Source organism: Salvelinus alpinus, chromosome 6 (genome assembly GCF_045679555.1).
Source record: "Salvelinus alpinus chromosome 6, SLU_Salpinus.1, whole genome shotgun sequence".
NCBI lineage: Eukaryota > Metazoa > Chordata > Actinopteri > Salmoniformes > Salmonidae > Salvelinus > Salvelinus alpinus.
In genome coordinates this window covers 20643787-20669354 of record NC_092091.1, presented here as the reverse complement: position 1 = coordinate 20669354, position 25568 = coordinate 20643787, and the positions used below count along the sequence as shown (strand labels likewise).

General features: G+C 44.7%; 1 protein-coding gene across 1 annotated transcript in view; it reads left to right on the top strand.

Moving 5' to 3' along the window:
• The first annotated feature begins 6877 nt into the window (after positions 1 to 6877).
• Positions 6878 to 25568, top strand: part of LOC139578326 (leucine-rich repeat and immunoglobulin-like domain-containing nogo receptor-interacting protein 3) — a 50625-nt gene continuing 31934 nt past the window's right edge. Inside the window, exon 1 of the mRNA XM_071405760.1 lies at positions 6878 to 7420. The gene's annotated coding sequence lies outside the window, so the exon portion shown is untranslated. The remainder of the gene's footprint in view (positions 7421 to 25568) is intronic.

The following is a 25568-nucleotide window of genomic DNA, read 5'->3' as shown; positions in this document are numbered from 1 at the left end:
CATTATAGAATCATATCGCATATCATTTTAATTAATGGACATTAGTGAATGCTTCTCCAAAAATGTTTTAAGTGTTTTAATGTAATGTATTTGAAACAGTTACAAAACAAAACATTTTGGTGGCATATCTGGTAATATTTTGTTAAATATATATAACTGACATGCTTGGTCCATCGTTTTCGGTTGTCCTCATTATTGGCTTTATTAACCAAGTTATTTATTCAGGTATGGCCATGCAAAATCTTTGACTCTATATAGCAAAAAGGAATTTGGTGGAGTTAGGGTACCATGTGGTAATATGGTACTATCCCAATACTGTCCATTCTGGCTCAACATACCCCAAAATGTATGACCTTTGACCCCTCCCCCCCCTCCCAAGGTGAGCCCTTAGGGATGTCATTACCATTCCGATTGTTTCCTACCTTATTGTGTTATGAAGTTAATAACATATCAAATTGTCTTAGTTTGAGAAGATTACTCCCTGACATTTCATACCCTCAATCCTGTTGGCCCAACTAACCGCATAGGGGTCATAACATACATTGAACAAAAATATAAACTCAACATGTAACATGTTGGTCCCATGTTTCGTGAGCTGAAATGAAAGATCCCAGAAGTTTTCCATACGCACAAAAAGTGTATTTCTTCTCATTTTTTGTGCACAAATTTGTTTACATCCCTGCTAGTGAATATTTCTAATTTGCCAAGTTAATCCATCCACCTGAGGGTGTGCCATATCAATACGCTGATTAAACGGTATTATCATTACACAGGTTCACCTTGTGCTGGGGACAATTAAAGGCCACTCTAAAATGTGCAGTTTTGTCACACAACACAATGCCACAGATGTCTCAAGTTCTGAGGGAGCGTGCAATTACCATGCTGAGTGCAGGAATGCCCACCAGAGCTGTTCAGAGAATTTAATGTTAATTTCTCTACCATAAGCCGCCTCCAACGTCGTTTTAGGGAATTTGGCAGTGCGTCCAATCGGCTTCACAACCGACCGCAGACCACGTGTAACCACGCCAGCCTAGGACCTCCACATCTGCCTTCTTCACTTGCGGGATCGTCTGAGAGCATCCACCCGGACAGCTGATGAAGCTGTGGGTTTGCAAAACCAAATAATTTTTGCACAAACCGTCTCGGGGAAGCTCATCTGCATGCTCATCGTCCTCACCCTGGTCTTGACCTGACAGAGGTACAGAGGTACAGCAAAGCCTAATCATTACAGCAATTATAGTCTGGCCTGTGGATTTCTTGTTGTTGTTGTTTATTTATTCATTCTAGACACGTTTCATGGGAACATTGCAGGAACATTTCTGTGTATCAGTTGTTAGGGCGTCACCTGATGGTCCCAAAGAAACGTTCTCCCCCCCAAAAATGTCATTAGACATCACTCCTTGTTACGGTTGCCAAGCCAATCAAGGCCCTGAACCACTGATCAATTTGTAGCTCTTTGTCTGTTGGTAAGGTTAGGGATACTCACACACAGTGCTTTTAACATACAGTGTTTTCAAGTTACATATTTGAAGTAGGTGATTATCATTCATGTCCTCACCTGGGTTTCTCAACCTCTTGGTTCATGGTACCCCGGTCTTCCCGCCATGCCACCGCCTTAAATCGCTAAAAAAAAGTACTGTAAATCAAGTCAAATTATGAAAATAGTCAGATTAACCGATACCTTACCCGTTAAGTGATTTAAGGGCTTTCTGTATAGTTGTCTAATGTTTGTGGGGCATATTAACATGTTTTAATGAAATCCTGAATCACTATAATAAATAAAATAGCTTTTCTTGAGTGTACTTTTAACAGAGCTGAGATTTACTTCAAAGTGCATTCACCCTATTGTGTACACCAATCAAGTTGTTTCATCTACATAAGTGCCTAGGGAGGCGGGGTTAAGGTTTATTCTGGACAGGGCCTAACTATACTTGCCCAATAAGCACATGCCCTAAAGATATCCCTTATTTGGACAATGGTTAGGGTGTTCAACGTTGGTGCTGGTGGCCTGGGTTTGAGACCTGCTGGTGGAGTCACCCTACTCTCACATTCTTAGCGATATACAATGTATACACAACATTAAGAACAAATGCTCTTTCCATGACATAGGCCGACCAGTTGAATCCAGGTGAAAGCTATGATCCCTTATTGATGTCACTTGTTATTTTTAAGCCTTGAAACATGAATTGTGTACATTATGTGTGCCATTCAGTTGGTGAATGGACAAGACAAAATATTTAAGTGCCTTTGAACTGGGTATGGTAGTAGGTGCCAGGTGCACTGGTTTGTGTCAAGAACTGCAACGCTGCTGGGTTTTGCTACGCTCAACAGTTTTCTGTGTGTATGAAAAGGACATCCAGACAACTTGACACAACTGTGGGAAGCATTGGAGTCAACATGGGCTAGCATCCCTATGGAACGCTTTCGACACCTTGTAGAGTCCATGCCCCGACGAATTGTTGCTGTTCTGAGGGCAAGAGGGGGTGCAACTGAATATTAGGAAGGTGTTCCTAATGTTTTGTCTACTCAGTGTAAGTAGACAGTATAACCTGCAGCCATTCATCCTCCCTGTGCTCTTGTTGCAGAAGTAATTATTCAGTAATGATAAGGCTTTGCTGCTGGTAAATGGTGTGTGTAGTGTAATCACATTCACACAGAGAGGCAGTCTCCCAGTGGGGATCTGTATTTAGTAAACATGGCCCCCCGCCCACCGAGCGCCCTCCTTCAGCGTGTAGGCCAACCGGTGCAGCTAGCGCTGTCTGTCTCCCTCCACGGCGCTGCCTGCTCTGCCAGTCCCTCTGGAGGCTCCAGGGCCCACAGACTTCCCTTCCCTTCTCTCTGCAAGCTGGCAGTCTCTGTGGATGTTGCAGGATGCATAGCCTACACACTCTCCCCACAGACCCCTCTTTATCTCTCCCTCGTCATCCAGCTTTCACTCCGCCTCCTACACCGTTTTCCATTTCATTTTTACTCACTCTCCCTCGTCTACCATCTCTCTCTCCTAGTCTCTGTGGAGGCTACAGGGTACACACACTCCACACCCACCTTTCTTCCTCCCCTCCCTCCTTCCCCTCGCTCCCTCTCTCCCCTCCCTCCTCACAGGCCACAGGGTCTCCAGCGTCAGCTCAGGCCAGTGTGAGTCACCACCTCTCTCACATAAACCACCACCGTGTCACGCACGCAGACACACACTCACCCCTCACTGGTACGCTAATCACCATGACTCTGCACCAAGGCACACATTTGTTCAGTTTGGGAATATGTTTCAGGTGCCAGAGGCAGTGACACTTGCAATAACCCAGCTCCACTCCACAGGTGTCAGATGCTGCACCTTTCTGCTCCTAACATCCGAAGCCTTGTCTCAGTAATCGGGATTTGATCAGAGATGCGTTTTTCTGCCCCCACAATGACCTTCCTACTGATTTCTGTAGTGAGCATGCTCCTGTGTTTTGATAGTGTTTGGCCAGTCACACAAATCATACAGCACCCTAGTTGAGGTCAGCATACCACCCTCCCAGTCCTGGGAGTTTGTGTTACTGTGTTACTGTGTGCCACCCCAGATCGGCCTGGTCCGCAGGGCGTGAAAGAGCAGCAGGATTACTCGGCCCCTTTCACAGCTGCAGTGAGGGAGCAGTGAGGCTGAAAAAGCTGTTTACCCCCCAGCACAGCAGCTTCCTCCCTAGGGCAGACATGCAGTTGATAACAGCAGTCACACTGTTGTGGCTGAGCCACACACACAAACTCGTGCATGTATGCTCACGCACGTATGCACATACAAATTCCAGTGCCCCTCACTATAAAAGCTGCACTCATCTGTGATTGCAAGGGCACATAGTTGCAATCCGGTCCATTTATCGGTTTCCTCAGTCTATTAAACTTCTCTCTCTCTCTTCTTTCCCTTCTCTCTTCCTTCTCTCAGTCTTTTGCATTTGGTGTGCGAGGATGTTTGTGAGTGTACTTAAAGTTGCTCAGGGCCAGTAGATAGACCATTACTTACTTCAAAAATGAGTGTGTTGGCTTGAACATATCGAGAGCATCTGTATGGGCTTGTTGACTGCATTGATTAGAAACTTTCCCTCAAGGTGAAATGTGATGGTTGATTTTGCACCAACATACGTATGCTTCTCAATATCACAATAGCTCAGCATCACATGCAAGACATTGACTCAGAGAACATTTGACTCCAACATCCCTGAGTACACTTGACTCCAACATTCCTGAGTACACTTGACTCCAACATCCCTGAGAACATTTGACTCCAACATCCCTGAGAACATTTGACTCCAAAATCCCTGAGTACACTTGACTCCAACATACCTGAGAACATTTGACTCCAACATCCCTGAGTACACTTGACTCCAACATCCCTGAGAACATTTGACTCCAACATCCCTGAGTACACTTGACTCCAACATCCCTGAGAACATTTGACTCCAACATCCCTGAGTACACTTGACTCCAACATCCCTGAGAACATTTGACTCCAACATCCCTGAGTACACTTGACTCCAACATACCTGAGAACATTTGACTCCAACATCCATGAGTACACTTGACTCCATCATCCCTGAGAACATTTGACTCCAACATCCCTGAGTACACTTGACTCCAACATACCTGAGAACATTTGACTCCAACATCCATGAGTACACTTGACTCCAACATCCCTGAGAACATTTGACTCCAAAATCCCTGAGTACACTTGACTCCAACATCCCTGAGTACACTTGACTCCAACATCCATGAGTACACTTGACTCCAACATACCTGAGAACATTTGACTCCAACATCCCTGAGTACACTTGACTCCAACATCCCCGAGTACACTTGACTCCAACATACCTGAGAACATTTGACTCCAACATCCCTGAGTACACTTGACTCCAACATCCCTGAGTACACTTGACTCCAACATACCTGAGAACATTTGACTCCAACATCCATGAGTACACTTGACTCCAACATCCCTAAGAACATTTGACTCCAACATCCCTGAGTACACTTGACTCCAACATCCCTGAGTACACTTGACTCCAACATACCTGAGAACATTTGACTCCAACATCCATGAGTACACTTGACTCCAACATCCCTGAGAACACTTGACTCCAAGATGGTGCCAACTTATGCCTGCCTCTTGCCTGGGGAAATACATGGGGTGGAGAAATCCCTAGCAGGGCTTCAGAGACCAGGGCTTCAACAGAAGGCTAGAGTGTTTCCTCACGAAACCCAGACATAAAAATACCATGATTTTCTTCTCACTAAATGTAATTCATAGAATAGTCCTTTGGAGGAAGGATTGTTGACATACACTTGTATGTGGACACCCTTTCAAATGAGTGGATTCTGCTATTTCAGCCACACCTGTTGCTGACAGGTGTATACAATTGAGCACACAGTAATGCAATCTCCATAGACAAACATTGGCAGTAGAATGGCCCGTACTGAATAGCTCAGTGACTTTCAACGTGGCACCGTCATTGTGCTGAAGCACGAAACGCATAGAAATCGTCTGTCTTCGGTTACAACACTCACTACGAGTTCCAAACTGCCTCTGGAAGCAATGTCAGCACAAGAACTGTTCGTCGGGAGCTTCATGAAATGGGTGTCCATGGCCGAGCAGCCGCACACAAGCCTAAGATTACCATGCACAATGCCAAGCATCGGCTGGACTGGTGTAAAGCTTGCCGCCATTGGACTCTGGAGCAGTGGAAACACGTTCTCTGGAGTGATGAATCACGCTTCACCATCTGGCAGTCCGACGGATCAATCTGGGTTTGGCGGGTGCCAGGAGAACGCTACATGCCCCAATGCATAGTGCCAACTGTAAAGTTTGGTGGAGGAGGAATAATGGCCTGGGGCTGTTTTTCATGGTTCGAGCTAGGCCCCTTAGTTCCAGTGATGGGAAATCTTAACGCTAGAGCATAAAATGACATTCTAGACAATTCTGTGCTTCCAACTTTGTGGCAACAGTTTGGGGAAGGCCCTTTCCTGTTTCAGCATGACAATGCTCCTGTGCACAAAGCTAGGTCTATACAGAAATTATTTGTCGAGATTGGTGTAAAAAACATGTTTTTTTTTATTATAAAAAAATAACTCCCTCACGCGCCTGTTGCCAACCCCTGCTATAAGATATCAAATGTAAACCCTCAGACAAAACAGCAGAACTATCATGTAGGCTGTAATATGATTATGAACATACATTTTTGGAATGACGTTGTCCGCCAATGAGTAGAAATCGTGCTAGTACAGAAACATAAAAAAATGATCACCCCTTCCATAAGATCATTACTGGGTGGTTCCTTACATAATTATAACTGTGTTCGCATTTTCTTAGCTTTGCATAGAGATTCTGCATCAGTGCACCTGAAGTGTTGTCTCTTAGGGACAATAAAGGGACAATAAGGGGTGAAATAAGGTACAGTCTATGCGTTCACCTGAATATGACACTCTTGCACTGCCTTGGACTCTGATTTACTCTGTTATTTAACACCATGGCTGAAGTATAAAATATCTGTTTGAACAGCCTGGAGGTAAAGTTATCTCCTCATTCTCAGCTTCTGAGTTCCCAGGGGGGATAAAATGTGACTCCTATGTTGCTTGTCTGGGGTTATGTAGAGGGAGAGAGTAAATTTGCTTTTTTACTGTCTGGTCAGCAGAAGTTTAGAAATATATTATAATATCAAGAAAAAAGTATATTTCCATGTTCAAGCAATCTCAAATGCAATGTATTGAACCTCTCTATTTTCCATAATTCCATTGCCATCTGGCCCTTTGTGGATGAGCTAAACCTTTTGTCTATGTTTTTCCTGTTTTCCAGACTTTTGAGATGATCCCTAAGCCGTTAGTTGGCTAGCAGAGTGAGTTGTGAAGCTGAACAGCCGGAGTAGTGGAGAGGCAGCAACAGCACAGATGTGCTCCACTGAACAGCAGCAGCAGGGCTGTCTCTCTCCCTCACACACACATGCGCACACACACACACTCACATGCCCCTGTAGTGAAAGAGCACACCATCACCAGATCAGGCTGTCACAGTGGCAGAGACACAAAGCCCTGTGCCCAATGGGAACCAGAAGCTGACTCTGGAACACAAAGACGAGAGAGAGAGGGGGAAAGAGACTTCAGTTGCCTTTTCATCTGCAGAGGGAAGAGGTTGATGCACTATAGATAGCGGGAGCGAGGGGGAGCGAGGGGGAGCGAGAGGGGGAGCGAAGCAATTGCAGTCAGGCTCAGTTGCTGCTGTTACAAGCTGGAGGCTCAGTGAGTATTACCATAGGAAGCTGGTGGAGCAACATCACAGTCCAACACACACACACTCTCTGGACAGACGGACCGCAGAACCAGAGACGCACAGGCAACACACACACGCCGAGTGAGGACCAGGCTTGTGAACGTGGATGGACCACCGGTCAAGATCTGGGTAAGACAGCTTCTACTATGCAAAAGCCACACATTCACACAGGCATGCACCCAGCACAGACATTGAACACATGGGATCCCCTTAGCACTTGGGACAGGACTCCCTGTCACTGACATCCACCTGTAATCAACTGAAGGTGTAATAGCATTAATGAATTAGGATGTAACACCACATATTAGATTGGAGCTAAGTGAATGGATACTGTATAATCATCCTCTTTTGTCTTTCCTATCACATCAGTGTCATCCCATTCCCAACCCTTCTGTTATCACTTCCAGAGGCTCTGTGTGTTGTTTCTCCATCAGCCTCAGGTCAAAGTGGGTTTGTGCAGTCATAACAGATTGTTTTCCAAGGAGCTAGACAGACATCTGATGTTGTTATCACTGTGGGTGGGTATTTTCTCTCTGTCCCTAAAACGTGTCTTCTGTGTTTGCATCCTCTGTGCCACCACGTTCTGCCCGTGTCTTTGCTCATCCTCACACAATTAGAGCTTGATTACCAGGACAGAGAGGAGGCTGCACCCGGGATCGACCCCGCAGGTGTCTCACTGTGAGGGGGACGTGTTGTTGGACTGACTCCCTGTCCTGCCACAGTCAGACTGACTGGCTTAGTGGGACTGACTGAATGACTGACTCTGGAGCTCTAGGGCTTCCAGCAACCCTAGTCAGACAGACAGACATGCAGTCAGACAGACAGACATGTAGTCAGACATGCAGTCAGACAGGCAGACATACAGACAGACATTCAGTCAGACATGCAGTCAGACAGACAGTCATGCAGTCAGACAGACAGACATGCAGTCAGACAGACAGACAGTCAGACACACATACAGTCAGTCAGACATGCAGTCAATCAAACAGACATTCAGAAAGACATGCAGTTAATCAAACAGACATTCAGAAAGACATGCAGTCAGTCAGAAAGACATGCAGTCAGTCAGAAAGACATGCAGTCAGTCAGACAGACATGCAGTCAGTCAGAAAGGCATGCAGTCAGTCAGAAAGACATGCAGTCAGTCAGAAAGACATGCAGTCAGTCAGAAAGACATGCAGTCAGTCAGACAGACATGCAGTCAGTCAGAAAGACATGCAGTCAGTCAGAAAGACATGCAGTCAGTCAGAAAGACATGCAGTCAGTCAGAAAGACATGCAGTCAGTCAGACAGACATGCAGACATTCAGAAAGACATGCAGTCAGTCAGACAGACATGCAGTCAGTCAGAAAGACATGCAGTCAGTCAGAAAGACATGCAGTCAGTCAGAAAGACAGACAGTCAGTCAGACAGACATGCAGTCAGTCAGACAGACATGCAGACATTCAGAATGACATGCAGTCAGTCAGACAGACATGCAGTCAGTCAGAAAGACATGCAGTCAGTCAGACAGACAGTCAGACAGACAGTCAGTCAGACAGACAGTCAGTCAGACAGTCAGACAACAGGAACAATAGCTGCTGGTGAAACAGTCTAGTTCTCCTATCCAATCTGCCTGCCTGTATGCCTGGACTTATTTCTGATGCCAGTTTTTATTGGTTTTCCTGATGGATTTTTATGTGAGAGATGAGATAAGATGCAATGAGACAAGATGATACTTTGTCTGTTATGGGATATTGGATGGGATATTGGTTAATCAGAGACAGGAGAGCACCGGTAGCAATTGCACTTATAACCCTCAGTCAATTGCGTTTAACAGCACCTAGCCACAGGATAACCCTGCCCATCCATAATGAAATGGCCTAATGAATTGTTATGGCACCCATGGTGCCTCCGAGTGCAATGTATCCATTACGCCTACGGATCTCTGCCATCTCCTGCTGTTGCATATAAAGCTGTCCACTGTGCTCAAATATGACATTACATCTCCTCAGCACTGGCAGAGCCGAGCCTCATTGTTTCCCAGCATGGCTTTGAGGCCAGTAAAACAGCCATGCATCCCCTGTAAGCAAACTTAGAGCACCATTACTGTCACAGTGGGCAGAAGAGAATGAGGGAGTGGAAAAGTGGTGGAGGACAGCAGAACACTGCCCCTGTGTGCTGTCAAACACCTGAGGGCTACTAGTAGTATGTAAGTGGCAATAGTGAAAATATCCAGCTGGACAGTTCGCTCTTGAAATATGGGCATTCCGCTTTAGTTGACTTCCCACTCTCTCACCTCTTCAGCTGCATAATGAATGTTCAGAATGACCTGTCCTGGACCAACTGCAGCGCTGTGAGTCGGCAACATCAGTCATACCTTAAGAACATCAATCCTGGTTCACAGCTCATAGAGGTCATTGAACAGACAGGCTCCTTTCAAAATGTTTATTTAACCTTTATTTAACTAGGCAAGTCAGTTAAGAACAAATTCTTATTTACAATGACGGCCTACCCCGGCCAAACCCTAACACAGACGACGCTGGGCCAATTGTGCGCCGCCCTATGGGACTCCCAATCACGGCCGGTTGTGATACAGCCTGGAATCGAACCAGGGTCTGTAGTGACACCTCTAGCACTGAGATGCAGTGCCTTAGACCGCTACGCCACTCGGGAGCCCAATATTGTCAACCTGTGTTGATTGCCTTGTTATGAAGGTGTAATACGTACAATAGAGATGTAGTGATTGGAATTAGCACCATTATGTAACTTGATTCAGTATTGTACTATGATGTCTTTGGATGTCCACCAGCTGGTGACTAAAGCCAATAAAGGAGATTACAGAAGGAGCCCTGCTTGTGTTCGCAGGCAATATTCCTCAGTTTTGTCACACCACCACAATCCCATCATCATACCACACCTATCCACCAGTCATTTCACCTCCTCCAACCGTAATGCATTTCCTCTGTTCCCGCTTTGAGCGGAACCCTTGTAACAACATGGCCGGTTCATTTGGCATCTGAGCTAATGAGTTTGCCTGTGACCCCTTTGTAGCACAGAGAGCATCTGCCAACGCAGATACTACAATAGGCAGGTCAGAACAGAGGAGAGGGTGAGACAGGGATTTGTATTCCTCGGGGGCAGCATTTTGATGTCTTTCTGGTCTTGGCATGAAAGAGAGTGGAATGAGTCATGTCTAGTGGAAACTAGTCATGTCTTTACAAGGGTGCTAAAAGAGAGAGCTAGGACTGATTAGTAGCGGTTTGTATGCTTTAGCTGGTTCACTGTAGCTGGTTATCATATCTATAGACTATTTCTGTTCCATGGTCAATGTCATCTGCTACAGCCTGGACTCTGTTAAGCGCTGATAAGTAATTTGTTAATGGTTGGTTTCTCATCACATTTCAGGGATGTCAATTATTGGTCAACCATTTCAGAAGGTTTACAAAATGGCAGAAGATAGAGGCATGGAAGTGTGAGAGGCTGACAGTTAAAAACATGAACCTGTAAGTGTAACTGAGCGTGGCCGCAGAGCCGGTAAATCACCTAGTGGGCAGTGGAGAGCCGGTAAATCACCTAGTGGGCAGTGGAGAGCCGGAGGAGGTGTTCAGGGGCTGTGAGTTTATATACCCGTCAGTCTCCACCTCATTTCATTTCATGTATTTTCTTTGCCTGGCAGCTCGACTTGAAATAGTGTGACTTGCTGGCCATAAAACGGATCTCTCTCCAGTATGGATGTACATGAGTGGGTTGTGGGGGCAGCAGGGTGAGTTATGCTACAGTAGCTGTATTACTCATCGTAGGCCATAGTCCCTCTGGCATTCCTGTTTTAGAACACCTGTTTACTGTGGCCTTTGGGGGACAATGGCTCAGGTTCCTCTTTGTCTCTCAGTGGGCCTGTTGCTTGGGCCAGCTCTTTAATTACAAAATAAATGATCTAGTCATCAAACAAGCCAGAAGCTGGTTGTACCATTGTGCCATAATCTGATTGATGTGAGGGCACATGGTATTTGATTACCCTACCCATGGTCTGCCCACCACTTGTCAGCTGCAGGTGGCCTTAATTTGATAGATTTTGAAGTGTTTGTCCAAAATAGCTATTTTATTGTTTAAATGTTCCCACACGACCCTGGCGAGAAGTTATAATAGAACCCTTTTGTCTGGTGTGACCAGACTTAAACCGATTGCTGCTCTGATTAATCGGTTTTCTTATGAAGCATTTCACGCATGTTAGTTAATAGTTAACAGGGTATTAGACTGAGCTGACTGAGCTTGGGACCGGCAACCTTCAGCAGGGGAGCTGAGTGAGTGTGATGATGAAAGGTGAAGATGGATGATCAGTCAGATTGTGCTGGAGCTCAGCCATCCACCAGCATTCTCCTCAATCAGCCTCTCTGTCCAATGCATGACTCCTATCTATCATCTAAAGCAGGGGATCATGGTATCAGTTCAGAAGCATCTTTCCTCTGTGTTAAATAATGAGTCAGTTCCTCAAATCGTCTCCGGAGGAGGCAGCAGATACAACAGCAGCAGGAGAGCAGAGCAGGCACAGCTATATAGCAGCAGGATGTCGGGTACATTTATATTTTATATAAGTGCTATGGCAGAGTGTGGTAGTGGGGACAGCTAATGATGGAAACTGAACCCAGTTATTTCCTTCATTATGCCGGGTTAATGTATATGTGTGGGGCGGAAGGCAGAGGGAGAGATGGAAGGCAGCTTCCTCGTCTCCCCAAGTATCCCAAGAGTTGGAGTGTATTTTTAGGGTAATGTTTTTTACTACTCTATCTCTATCTGTGTCATTTTATAAGGCTGCCTACGAGCAGGGGGAAGGGACCTATTCCATTCTCCAATTCCCTTTTTTTCTGGATGTTTTGAACGAAGAAATCAAATGTGGTCCTTTGTGTCTGTCTGTACATAGGCAGCAGCTACAGTCGTGGCCAAAAGTTTTGAGAATGACACAAATATTAATTTTCACAAAGTCTTCTGCCTCAGTTTGTATGATGGCAATTTGCATATACTCCATAATGTTATGAAGAGTGATCAGATGAATTGCAATTAATTGCGAAGTCCCTCTTTGCCATGCAAATGAACTGAATCCCCATTTCCACTGCATTTCAGCCCTGCCACAAAAGGACCAGCTGACATCATGTCAGTGATTCTCTCGTTAACACAGGTGTGAGTGTTGACGAGGACAAGGCTGGAGATCACTCTGTCATGCTGATTGAGTTCGAATAACAGATTGGAAGCTTCAAAAGGAGGGTGGTGCTTGGAATCATTGCACTTCCTCTGTCAACCATGTTTACCTGCAAGGAAACATGTGCCGTCAACATTGCTTTGCACAAAAAGGGCTTCACAGGCAAGGATATTGCTGCCAGTAAGATTGCACCTAAATCAACCATTTATCGGATCATCAAGAACTTCAAGGAGAGCGGTTCAAATGTTGTGAAGAAGGCTTCAGGGCGCCCAAGAAAGTCCAGCAAGCGCCAGGACCGTCTCCTAAAGTTGATTCAGCTGCGGGATCGGGGCACCACCAGTACAGAGCTTGCTCAGGAATGGCATCTGCACGCACAGTGAGGCGAAGACTTTTAGAGGATGGCCTGGTGTCAAGAAGGGCAGCAAAGAAGCCGCTTCTCTCCAGGGAAAACATCAGGGACAGACTGATATTCTGCAAAGGGTACAGGGATTGCACTGCTGAGGACTGGGGTAAAGTCATTTTCTCTGATGAATCCCCTTTCCGATTGTTTGGCATCCGGAAAAGAAGCTTGTCCGGAGAAGACAAGGTGAGTGCTACCATCAGTCCTGTGTCATGCCAACAGTAAAGCATCCTGAGACCATTCATGTGTGGGGTTGCTTTTCAGCCAAGGGAGTGGGCTCACTCACAATTTTGCATAAGAACACAGCCATGAATAAAGAATGGTACCAACTCCGAGAGCAACTTCTCCCAACCATCCAGGAACAGTTTGGTGACAAACAATGCCTTTTCCAGCATGATGGAGCACCTTGCCATAAAGCAAAAGTGATAACTAAGTGGCTCGGGGAACAAAACATCAATATTTTGGGTCCATGGCCAGGAAACTCCCCAGACCTTACTCCCATTGAGAACTTGTGGCCAATCCCCAAGAGGCAGGTGGACAAACAAAACTCCACAAATTCTGACAAACTCCAAGCATTGATTATGCAAGAATGGGCTGCCATCAGTCAGGATGTGGCCCAAAACTTAATTGACAGCATGCCAGGGCGGATTGCAGAGGTCTTGAAAAAGAAGGGTCAACACTGCAAATATTGACTCTTTGCATCAACTTCATGTAATTGTCAATAAAAGCCTTTGACACTTATGAAATGCTTGTAATTATACTTCAGTATTCGATAGTAACATCTGACAAAAATATCTAAAGACACTGAGGCAGCAGACTTTGTGAAAATTAATATTTGTGTCATTCTCAAAACTTTTGGCCACGACTGTACTCTTCCTCGGGTTCAGCAAAATTAAGGTTATATTTAATTTTAAAACATTATCCCAGAAAGGAGAGTGTAGAACGGTAGAACTCGCACTTCTCCACTTTCACAAATAACTGGTTCTCCAGGAGGCGCTGAAGGACTTGTCGAACATGGAGAACGTGTTCTTGGGCAGAACGGGAAAACGGTGTGGTGCCTGGGAGAAGGTCAATGGCACAGTCGTAGGTCAATGGCACAGTCGTAGGGACGATGGCATAGTCGTAGGGACGGTGGCACAGTCGTAGGGACGATGGCACAGTCGTAGGGACGATGCGGGTAAAGAGAAGTAGCCCGAGCCCTGCTGAAGACCTCCAGGAGGTCATGGTACTCTGCGGGACTGCAGAGAAATCCGAAGCTTTACTTAAGCCCTGAGGAGGCCGTCTTGGGGAAGGCTGCGCCGCTTTGAGAGAATGGGAATGACAGAACGGACTCCAACCCAGGGTTGAACTCGTGGTCCAGTCAATAACGGGGTTGTGGTTTTAGAGCCAAGAAAATCCCAAAACAACAGGAACATGGGGGGAATCAATGAGGAGAAGCTGTATAGCCTCACTGTGATTTCCTGAATCACGCAGATTAACAGGAACAGTGCTGTGGGTAACTCTTCCAATGGAGCGGCCGTCCAGTGCCCTAGCGTCCATGGGAACAGAGAGGAGTTGAGTGGGGATACCTAACTCAGAAACTAGGGTAGCGTCCATAAAACTCTCATCCGACAACAGTTGGAGCTCATCCTACAGGAACGTTCCCTAGGCGATAATCCAGCTCTGCCCAGTTGCACAGTCTCAGGAGTAACCGACTCACTCATCGCCAATGATTCTCGAGGGAACTCAGGTGGCTTTGGATCTTCTCGGAAGTGCACACTTCAGGGACCTCTGGATTCCTTCAGAGGTGAGCAAGCAGCAGCAGATGAACGAATGTTCCCGAGACTCAACCTCCTCTCACTCCGGCGTTCTCGTAGATGCCCATCAATCCTAATCGTAAGGGCGATGAGGGAATCGAGGTTCAATGGTAACTCCTGCGCTGCGAGCTCATAATTTCCTCCGACAGTCCGTGAAGGAAGGTATCGAACAGAGCCTCCGGATTCCAGGCACTCTTGGCGGCCAATGTGTGAAACTCTACCGCGTAGTCTGTCACACTACGGGAGTTCTGATGTACCTTCAGTAGTTTTCGTGCCGCCTCTCTCCCGGGCACCGGCGAATCGAATACCTTCCTCCCCTCCACCATGAAATCTTCCAGGTTATGGCAAATGGTGGATTGTTGCTCCCAAACAGCCGTCGCCCAGGAAAGTGCCCTTCCGAACTTTAGCGTAATTAGATAAGCTATCTTCGATCGATCCGAAGCCAGCATATCGCTCCGAAGGAGGTAAAAGGGGTCCTCGGGGAGCCGGGGTAGGCTGAACAAACCCACAACTAGTAGTGAAGTTACTGAGTGGCTGGGAGGTCTCAGATGTGGCATGCTGCTTGCGAGCTAATTCACGGAATTGCTCTGTTAATGCCTTGAACCCCTGGTTGTGGCGTTCCGCCAGAGATCAGAACCTTTCCATCAGGTTCTGAAGTAGCTCCTCCTGTCTCTTAATGGTAGCTCCCTGCAGGGAGACAGCGTGTTGGAGCTGGTCCAAGTCTGCTTGGTCAGTCATGGCCAGTTCGTACTATAACGACACAAGGGGACAGCCAGAAGCAGATACAGGAGGCAGATGGTTTGAGCTCTGATATTTATTATAATCCAAGGGTAGGCAAAAGGCGGGTCGGGGACAGGCAAGAGTTCATAGCCAGGGCAGAGTCCAAAACGGTACAGGGCGGCAGGCAGGCTCGAGGTCAGGGGCAGGCAGAGTGGTCATGCAGGCGGGCTCAGATTTAGGACAGGCAAGGGTCAGAACTAGAAATGACGAGAAAAAGAGAGACAGGGAAAAAACAGGCGCTACGAGAAAAACATTGGTTGACTTGGCAAACAAGACGAACTGGCACAGACAGACAGAAAACACAGGTATAAATACACAGGGGATAATGGGGAAGATGGGCGAGACCTGGAGGGGGGTGGAGACAAGCACAAAGACAGGTGTGACAAGATCATTCATTTAAAAAAATGTAATCTAAAATATTTTTCCGGCACCAACAGTGCACACACTGCATATTTATGTGTGTCAACAGAATTTGACTTCACTGGCTGCTTATACAGTAGAGTAGAGTGAGGAGAATACTTTGGTTCTTGAGTGAGTGTGTATGTGTGTGTGTGTTTGTGTGTGTCACCTCTCTCAGAGCCTTTTCAAACAGGGCTGAGGCACGTTGGATGTGCTGTGTGTGTGTTTTTTTCTTGGATGGCGTTCACTGTTCTCTCTGTTTGACAGGTGTACTCTCGTCTGTGTGTACTGGGTTGCCACACTCTTAAGGTTAAGAGGACAGAGTGCCTTTGGATCACTGGGATATGCTATGAATTTATCATGCACCGGTGCCTCTCTCCACTCCAGCATGTCATTGGTTGAAATGAATTATTCAGCTTTCTTAGAAATACACAACCATCACAGATTCATAGATTGGTCGGTTGTATGGCAGTAAACTGTCAGAACCTATCCCGTCATCCTCTCCAATCTCCTCCCCCCCTCTCTCTTGCTCTGTCTTTTTCTCGCTCTCATCTCAGATCAGTTGATCTCTCGTCCTTCGGATGAACAGCTGCCTTTCTTCCAAATGTGGTGAAGGCTGATTGGTGGATGAGTCGGGATAAATATTGTCTAAGGGGCCTATTATCTGTGTGATGGCCGGGTGTTTGCTGTTTGTTTGTTTGTGTGCTTGGCTGTGCTGTTTGTTAACACTAACTGCCTGTGCTTTTATACAGCATACTGTTTTATCCCTGCTCCAGTGAGTTCCTGTGTGATGTCAGAAGAGATCTGCATTTGATGTGCAGCACCCAATTACCCAGAGATCTCATTGTACAGAGTGGACCATTGCATGCTGCCTAGCCAAGCCTGTGGGAGGCTATGAAGTGAATATGGGATCTCTGTTAGCAGCTTCCCCAATCCAGGGTCAGTGAAATTACATGCTTATACAGGTTTAGTGTGAATTCAATAGACCGTTTTAGTTTTACTCTGCTATGAGCATAGCATTTTTGATGATCATAACGCTAGATATGCTACAGACTGTCACCATTGTTATTTGAGACTCAATTGTTGGCTTTTTGCTGGCATTTTCTATAAGGCAAATACTCAATCATGTATGATCTACTGTATGTTGCAGATTAAAATGATATATGATTGTAAAAACATATGATACACATCACATAGTACTATTCCTGTTCCTGTTGGGAGCCAGGACCAAGGTGCTAGGGTAGGAATCACATACTGAGAGAGAGAGAGAGAGAGAGCGAGAGAGAGAGCAGCTGAGTCCTCCTAAGCTTTCATCTGGGAGAACTCAGAACTTCTGTTATTTACCACGGCTCAGTGTTACCTCTCCATGGAGCATTAGGCAGACTTTAGTATGGCCACTGCACAGTGGGGTAGGATTTCTCTCGAGCTGAGATTTACACCAGAGAGACAGGAGAGAACACCTGTCAAATACCCATCCAGTCACGCACGTCTGCACTCTCCGCAGCGCTTCAATTTAGACAAATCCATTTCTTCCACTCTCTCCTTCCCTGGTTCTATCAAGTTGTATAATCCCTCCCCTTCCTTTAAACCAGGGGTGGGGAACCTTTTTGCCATCAAGGGCCATTTGGATATTTATAAATTAATTTGGGGGCCATATTATTAAAATGTGCTATTTTCTGCTTTATTCATGTTTTAATGTGACTTTAATCACTGACATTGAGTTTAAATATGACTTGTATGATGTTTCTTGTGCCCTTGAGTATTTAGACAAGTGCTAGTCCTATTTAAATGAATATTACTATTGTAAATAATGTTGTTGTTGTTATTATGATTACTTGTTCAAACTCACCTCTAATGCGATGGCTGAAACTGCTTATCTTTGACGAGCGTATGATGTCAGCTGGCAGTGAAGATGATGCTACTCGCAGCTGGTTTTCCAGGTTTGTATCAGTCAGTCTTGAGCGGGAAATTGAATCTTTGCAAGAATCAGTTTGGAAAAGAACTGCTCACAGCAGTAGGTCGTCCCGAACACATGCAAATTTAAGAGCATGTCTCCTCAGAACAGGAAAATTCTCAGCACTAACGTACATTTTGTAGTACTCAAGGAGAGGGAGGTTGTTGTACCTGGCTTTGAGCTCGTCATTGCTTTGCAGCTCAATGACTTCGTGTTGTAGGCCATCCTGCACATCCACTGGTTCGACGTTAAACGGGGTTGCAAATATGTTCAACTCCAGTTGTTTACTTTTCACATCCTTATACTGCTCACAAAATGCAAGCTTTCCACACTCACCGGCATATTCCAACGTAATATCAGGCTCTTGTCCTTGCAGAGTAGGAAAATGCACTGTGTTACCCCTTTCTAGTTGAACTTTAATTTAGCTTCGAACAATTTCACGTTTGATAGCAGATCGCTGAGAAGCTGGTTCGGCCCGTGAAGCTTCAAGTCAGACAGATACTTGGTTATGTCCACCATGAAGGCCAAATCACACATCCACTTGTCATCACTCAGTTCTGCGACAGGTTTCCCGTTCATCTCCATGAATTGTTTTCCTCAAACATACAAGTAGTTTACACCATTTTAAAGATAAACTTGTTGTTAATCCCACCACAGTGTCCGATTTCAAAAAGGCTTTACGACGAAAGCACACCATCTGATTATGTTAGGTCAGTACCTAGTCACAGAAAAACACAGCCATTTTTCCAGCCAAAGAGAAGAGTCACAAAAAGCAGAAATAGAGATAAAATGAATCACTAACCTTTGATGATCTTCATCAGATGACACTCATAGGACTTCATGTTACACAATACATGTATGTTTTGTTCGATAAAGTTCATATTTATATCCAAAAATCTTAGTTTACATTGATGCGTTATGTTCAGTAATGTTTTGCCTCCAAAACATCCGGTGATCTGGCAGAGAGCCACATCAATTTACAGAAATACTCAAAATAAACATTGATAAAAGATACAAGTATTATACATGGAACTTTAGATAAACTTCTCCTTAATGCAACCGCTGTGTCAGATTTCAAAAAAACTTCACGGAAAAAGCACACCATGCAATAATCTGAGTACGGCGCTCAGACACAAAAACAAGCCATACAGGTACCCGCCATGTTGTGGAGTCAACAGAAGTCAGAAATAGCATTATAAATATTCACTTACCTTTGATGATCTTCATCAGAATGCACTCCCAGGAATCCCAGTTCCACAATAAATGTTTGTTTTCTTCGATAAAGTCCATAATTTATGTCCAAATACCTCCTTTTTGTTCGCGCGTTTAATTAAAAAATCCAAATTCATAACACGCAGGCCAGACGAAAAGTCAAAACATTCCATTACAGTTCGTAGAAACATGTCAAACGATGTATAGAATCAATCTTTAGGATGTTTTTAACATAAATCTTCAATAATGTTTCAACCGGAGAATTCCTTTGTCTTTAGAAACGAAAAGGAACGCAGCTGCCTCTCACGGGGGCGCGCCTGAGTGAGCTCATGGCACTCTGCCAGACACCTGGTTGAAACAGCTCTCATTCCCTCATCCTTCACAGTAGAAGCCTGAAACAAGGTTCTAAAGACTGTTGACATCTAGTGGAAGCCTTAGGAAGTGCAATATGACCCAATAGACACTGTATATTGGATAGGCAAACCTACAAACCTGAGATTTACCTCCTCCTGGTTGGATTTTTCTCCGGTTTTTGCCTGCCATATGAGTTCTGTTATACTCACAGACATCATTCAAACAGTTTTAGAAACTTCAGAGTGTTTTCTATCCAAATATACTAATAATATGCATATCTTAGCTTCTGGGCCTGAGTAGCAGGCAGTTTACTCTGGGCACCTTATTCATCCAAGCTACTCAATACTGCCCCCAGCCATAAGAAGTTAAACTGGTGGTTGTTCAGCCTTTTGCTTTTGATAAAATTGATGATCAACACTACAGTTGCCATTACGTTGTTCGGCTTCAGGAACTGTGCACATAGACTTTCTTGATGTATGATGCAGTTGCATCCGACTGAGGCAACTCATTTATTTTTTCACTAATGCGGTTAACCCCTTTTTCGAGCCAACCATGGCTGGCGCTCCATCTGTAGTAAGGCCACCTAGTTTTTCAAACCGTAGCTCAAATTTGCTCATGGCCGAGACAAGTATCTCAAACAAGTCCTCATCTCTGGTGGTGCCCTGCATGGCTTCCAAAGACAGCAATTCCTCCCTTGTGTAAAACTCAGCGGTAATCCCACACACAAAAATTGCAAATTGGGCGGTATTTGTTATGTCAGTTGTTTGATCACATGCCAAAGAGAAAAACTAAAAATATCTTTGCGGAGTCCATCAATGTTTTTTAGAAATCTTGTGCCATGTCAGTTTATCCGCTCCGTGACGATTCTTCGAGACAAACTGACACTTTGGAACAATTTAACTTTGTCTGGTGCTAGCAACTCTGCAGTGGCAAGGAGACAAATTTTACAAATTTTCTTTTACAAATTATCCTTCCAAATGAGGCTTTAGTTTCTTTGCGATAAGCTCACTCACCACAAAATGCATAACATTTTCCCCATCCAAACGAGGTTTCGTAAAGGCGGCTTGTTGGGCACCCAAACACCGCTGAAGAGCAATGACTTCATCCACACAAAGTTGTCCTTGCAACTCATTCAGTTTAGCATGTTTCGAGCTGTAATGACGCTCCAAATAGGCCTTTTTCAGTACTGCAAGTGCACCTGAATTATTATATTTTTTTTTGTGGAAAAACGACATCTAGAGCTTTTTTTACATTAAAAAAAATATATACAGTATATAAATTGGCTCGGGGCCTGATCAAACGTTCTCGTAGGCCATATACGGCCCGGATGCCAGACGTCCCCCACCCCTTCTTTAAACCCTCTCTCTCCTATTCTCTTTGTTTCTTCAGTTTTTTTTATTATTTCTTTCTTCAGGAAAGACTGCTTTCTCTCTTCCTCTCTGTCATCCTGCAGGCTTGTCTCTTTTCTTACCCCTTGTTGAAATTTTTCCTTTTGATTTTCACTGGATCGTTCATCTGCTGTTTTCTCTTCATGGTCAATCGGTCTCTCCACACCTCTATTTTCTCTTCTCTTATTCTCTGTAACAAGAGGCGGTATCAGATGGCGTTAAATTATTTTCTCTGTAGACGTGGCCCAGATACTTCATTTGAATTCACTCCTCCGCCGTAGCGGTGCATGGGTAAAATCACTGGGGAAACCAAGCCAGAAAAAAAAGCCATATTACAACCTATGTGTTGTGATAATTGTGTTGTTTGCTCTATAACCTGTTAGTTCATATGCCTTGCGACCGTGATACAGTATATGCCAAAGGCCGAGACAATAAGAAGAGACAGTGGCAGAATAAACTCAAACACACCTTTTTGTTTCATCACAAAACCGGAGAGCAACCAGGAGCTGCCTCCACTATTCCAGCAAGTTTCACGTTTTAATGTCACATGCACAAGTACAGTGAAATGCCTTTCTTGCAAACTCAAAATCCAGCAATGTAATAATCAATAACAATGTAATACTAGAAGAAAAACACACGAGAAATAAGAAATATATAAGAACACAATAAGTAAGTAAGTAAGCATACTATAATACAGGGTCAGTTCCAATACCATATTTAAAATGTGCATGGATACTGGAGTGATGGAGGTAGATATGTATTGGGGTAAGGTGACTAGGGAGCAGGATATAAGATAAACAAAGTAGCAGCAGCTTGTATGTGAGTGGGTGTGCGGGTATGTAGAGTCAGTATAAATGTATGTGCATTATTATGTGTGAGTGAGCAGATGATGGAGTGAGTGTGTGTGAGTGTGTAGCTCCTTGGTCTTACTGACATTGAGGGAGAGGTTGTTGTTCTGGCACCACACTGCCAGGTCACTGACCTCCTCCCTGTAGGCTGATTCATCATCACCGGTGATCAGGCCTACCACTGTCGTGTTGTCAGCAAACTTGATGATGTTGTTTGAGTCGTGCGTGCCCACACAGTCATGTGTGAACAGGGAGTACAGGAGGGGACTAAGCACACACCCCTATGGGGCCTCTGTGTTGAGGGTCAGCGTGCCTGAGGTGAAGTTGCCTACCCTCACCACCTGAGATCGGCCCATCAGGAAGTCCAGGATCCAGTTGCAGAGGGAAGTTTTTAGACCCAGAGTCCTAGGCTTGGAGGGGACAATGGTGTTGAATGCTGAGCTGTAGTCAATGAACAGCATTCTCACATAGGTACTGTATTCCTCTTATCTAGGTGGGTGAGGACAGTCTGGAGAGCAATTGAGATTGCGTCATCCATGGATATGTTAGGGCGGTATGCAAATTAGGTGGGTCTAGGGTGTCTGGGATGATGGAGTTAATGTGTGCCATAACCAGCCTCTCAAAGCACTTCATGATTACAGAAGTGAGTGGTACAGGGCGGTAGTCATTTTGTCATGAAGACAGAAAGGATGGTAGTCATCTTAAAACATGTGGGGATTACAGACTGGAACAAGGAGAGGTTGAAAATTACTGTGAATATGTCTGCCAGCTGCTCTGTGCATTCTCTGAGAACGCGCCCTGGAATACCGTCGGGCCCTGCGGCCTTGCTGATGTTGACCTGATTAAATACCTTTTTCACGTCGGCCTCGGAGAGCGAGATCACCCAATCAACTAGGTCGGGGATGGCCCTCACCCCCAGCACGATGTTGTTGTTGAAGCGTGCATAAAATGCATTGAGTTCGTTGGGCAGATCAGGGTTGGGTCTTTCTTTGTAATCCATAAATGGACTGTAGCCCCTGCCACGTGCGGCGGGCATCGGAGCCTTTGTAGTATGATTCGACCTCATTCCTATATTGTCCTTTTGTTAGTTTGATGACTCTGCGGAGCTCATAGTGGGACTTCTTGTACTTATTCCTGTCCGCGGCCGTAGCCTCAGGGTTGTCTATGATAGCTCTCTGTGCTGTAGCCCTGTTCTTTCATTTAGCCCAACATCTGTGTTAATCCAAGGCTTTTGATTGGGGAAGCAGCGAACCCTCACCGTGGGGACAACGTTGCCCATACATTTTTTAATGAAGCCGGTGATGGAGGTGGATAGCTCGTCAATGTTATCGGCTGAGTGTCTTAACCTTTACCGAACCTCAACCCCGGATCCGGGAGCACCCCCCACCCCCCACACACTGATTAGCATAGATAGCATAGCTTCAGAAGTAGATAGTAGCATCTAAATATCATTAAATCACAAGTCCAAGACACCAGATGAAAGATACAGATCTTGTGAATAAAGCCACCATTTCAGATTTTTAAAATGTTTTACAGGGAAGACAAAATATGTAAATCTATTAGCTAAACACGTTAGCAAAATACACCACTATTCTAACTCCATCAGTTTCTTACTCCTTCAGGTGCTATCACCAATTCGGCTCAACTAAGATATTGATAGCCAATAACCTATAAAAAAAACCATCAGATGACAGTCTGATAACATATTCATGGTATAGGATAGTTTTTGTTAGAAAAAAGTGCATATTTCAGGTAGAAATCACAGTTTACAATTGCACCGACCATCACAAATCCACTAGAATTACTAGATAGAGCAACGTGTATGACCAATTTACTCATCATAAAACATTTCATAAGAATAGACAAAGCATAGCAATGGAAAGACCCAGATCTTGTGATTCCAGACAATATTTCAGATTTTCTAAGCGTTTTACAGCGAAAACACAATAAATCGATAAGTTAGCATACTACATGTGAAAACGTTACCAGAGCATCGATTCCAGCCAAAGAGCGCTATAACGTAATCACCGCCAAAAGATATTAATTTTTTCACTAACCTTCTCAGAATTCTTCCGATGACACTCCTGTAACATCATTTTACAACATACATATACAGTTTGTTCGAAAAGGTGCATATTTAGCCATACAAAACCGTGGTTACACAATAAAAATACTAGGAAATCAAGCCTCAATATGTCTGACGTCATCTATCAGAGTGATCTAGTTTAATTAAAAGCTAATCATATACTTGACTAAAAAATACAGGGTTGACAGGAATCGAAAGACAAATTAGTTCTTAATGCAACCGCTGATTTACATTTTTAAAATTATCCTTACTTTTCAATACAGGGTTGGCCAAGTGAAGCTACACCAAACAAAATGGCGATGTATGCGTTTAAAATATTTCGACAGAAACACGGTTTATCATATTAAATATTGCTTACTTTGAGCTGATCTTCCATCATATTCTTGGGCAATGTATCCTTTCTATGTTATAAACGTCTTTTGGTCGATAGATGTCCTCTGTCCTTCGAAATGTCCACTAACAACGACCGAGACCGCGAAACGTTCCCAAAGCTAGAAAGTGCACGACAAATAAATTCCTCAGAATCGCACTAAACGGATATAAATTGCTATAAAACGATTAAAATTAACTACATTATGATGTTTTTAACAACTATAACGACTGAAAACATGACCGGAGAAATATAGCTGGTTAGAAAACGATTTGGAACGAGGCAGGTCCGATGGCCTTCACGCTTGAGGCGCACGTTGAGAAAGGGGGGTCTCTGTACATTTTGGGCTTTTATAATGGCTGGGAATATCCCATCGAGTTCATTGAAAACGTGATGACGTACAGACACCCAGAGGAAGACGTAGGTAGTGTCGGTTTCTTCATAGCATTCACTGTGGCCTTATAAACAGACCCCAGATCAGAGGTAAAAATTTCTGAAATCTGAACCCTGTCATGAAAAGTGCTGTAAAAATTGTTCTGTACCACTCAGAGACAAAATTTCAACTCCTATAGAAACTATAGACTGTTTTCTATCCAATAATAACAATAATATGCATATTGTACGATCAAGAATTTAGCACGAGGCAGTTTAATTTGGAGACCCAAATATGCTAATGCGGAACAGCACCCCCTATAGTTGCAAGAAGTTAACATATCCAATCAGCGCTAGCAAAGCAGTCCTGTAGCATAATCTCTGATTCTAGTGACCATTTCTCAATGGCGCGAGTCACAGGTACTTCCTGTTTGAGTTTCTGCTTGTAGACAGGAAGCAGGAGTACGGAGTCATGATCTGATTTGCCGACACGGGAGGGGCCTTGTATGCTTGCTTGTGGGTAGAATAACAGTGGTCTAGGACTTCTTCGACCCTAGTGGCAGAGACATTTTGATGGATGTTGGAAATCACATGTCTTAGTGACGAGGAATTAAAATTGCTGGCGACCAGAAAAGCAGCCTCTGGATGTAGGTTTTCTTGCTTGTTTATAGCCTTGTACAGTTTGTTAAGTACCAGCTAGTTTTTTTTCTTATCCTGAGGTGGAATGTATACAACAGTCACGATAACAGCTGAAAACTCCCTCGGGAGGTAGAAGGGTCGGCATTTAACTATCAGGTATTCCAAGACAGGTGAACAGCGGGTCGACACTTCCAGCGGGTCAACACTGGAGTTATCACACCAGTTGGAGCTGATGTAGAGGCAAACCCTTCCCCCCTCGATTTCCCCGACTCCACTGTCCTGTCTGCCCCGTGAGTTGCGGGGTATCTTGTCTGAAAGCCATGTTTCAGAAAAGCAAAGAATATAGCATTTTCGAGAGTCCCGTTGGTAGCAAATCCACGATCGGGGGTCCTCCATCTTATTATCGAGTGACTGTACATTGACCAGTTGAATAGAGGGAAAAGGTGGCCGTTGTTCCCTTTGCCTAAATCACACCAGGCCCCCCCCCCCTTGCCTCTGTAACG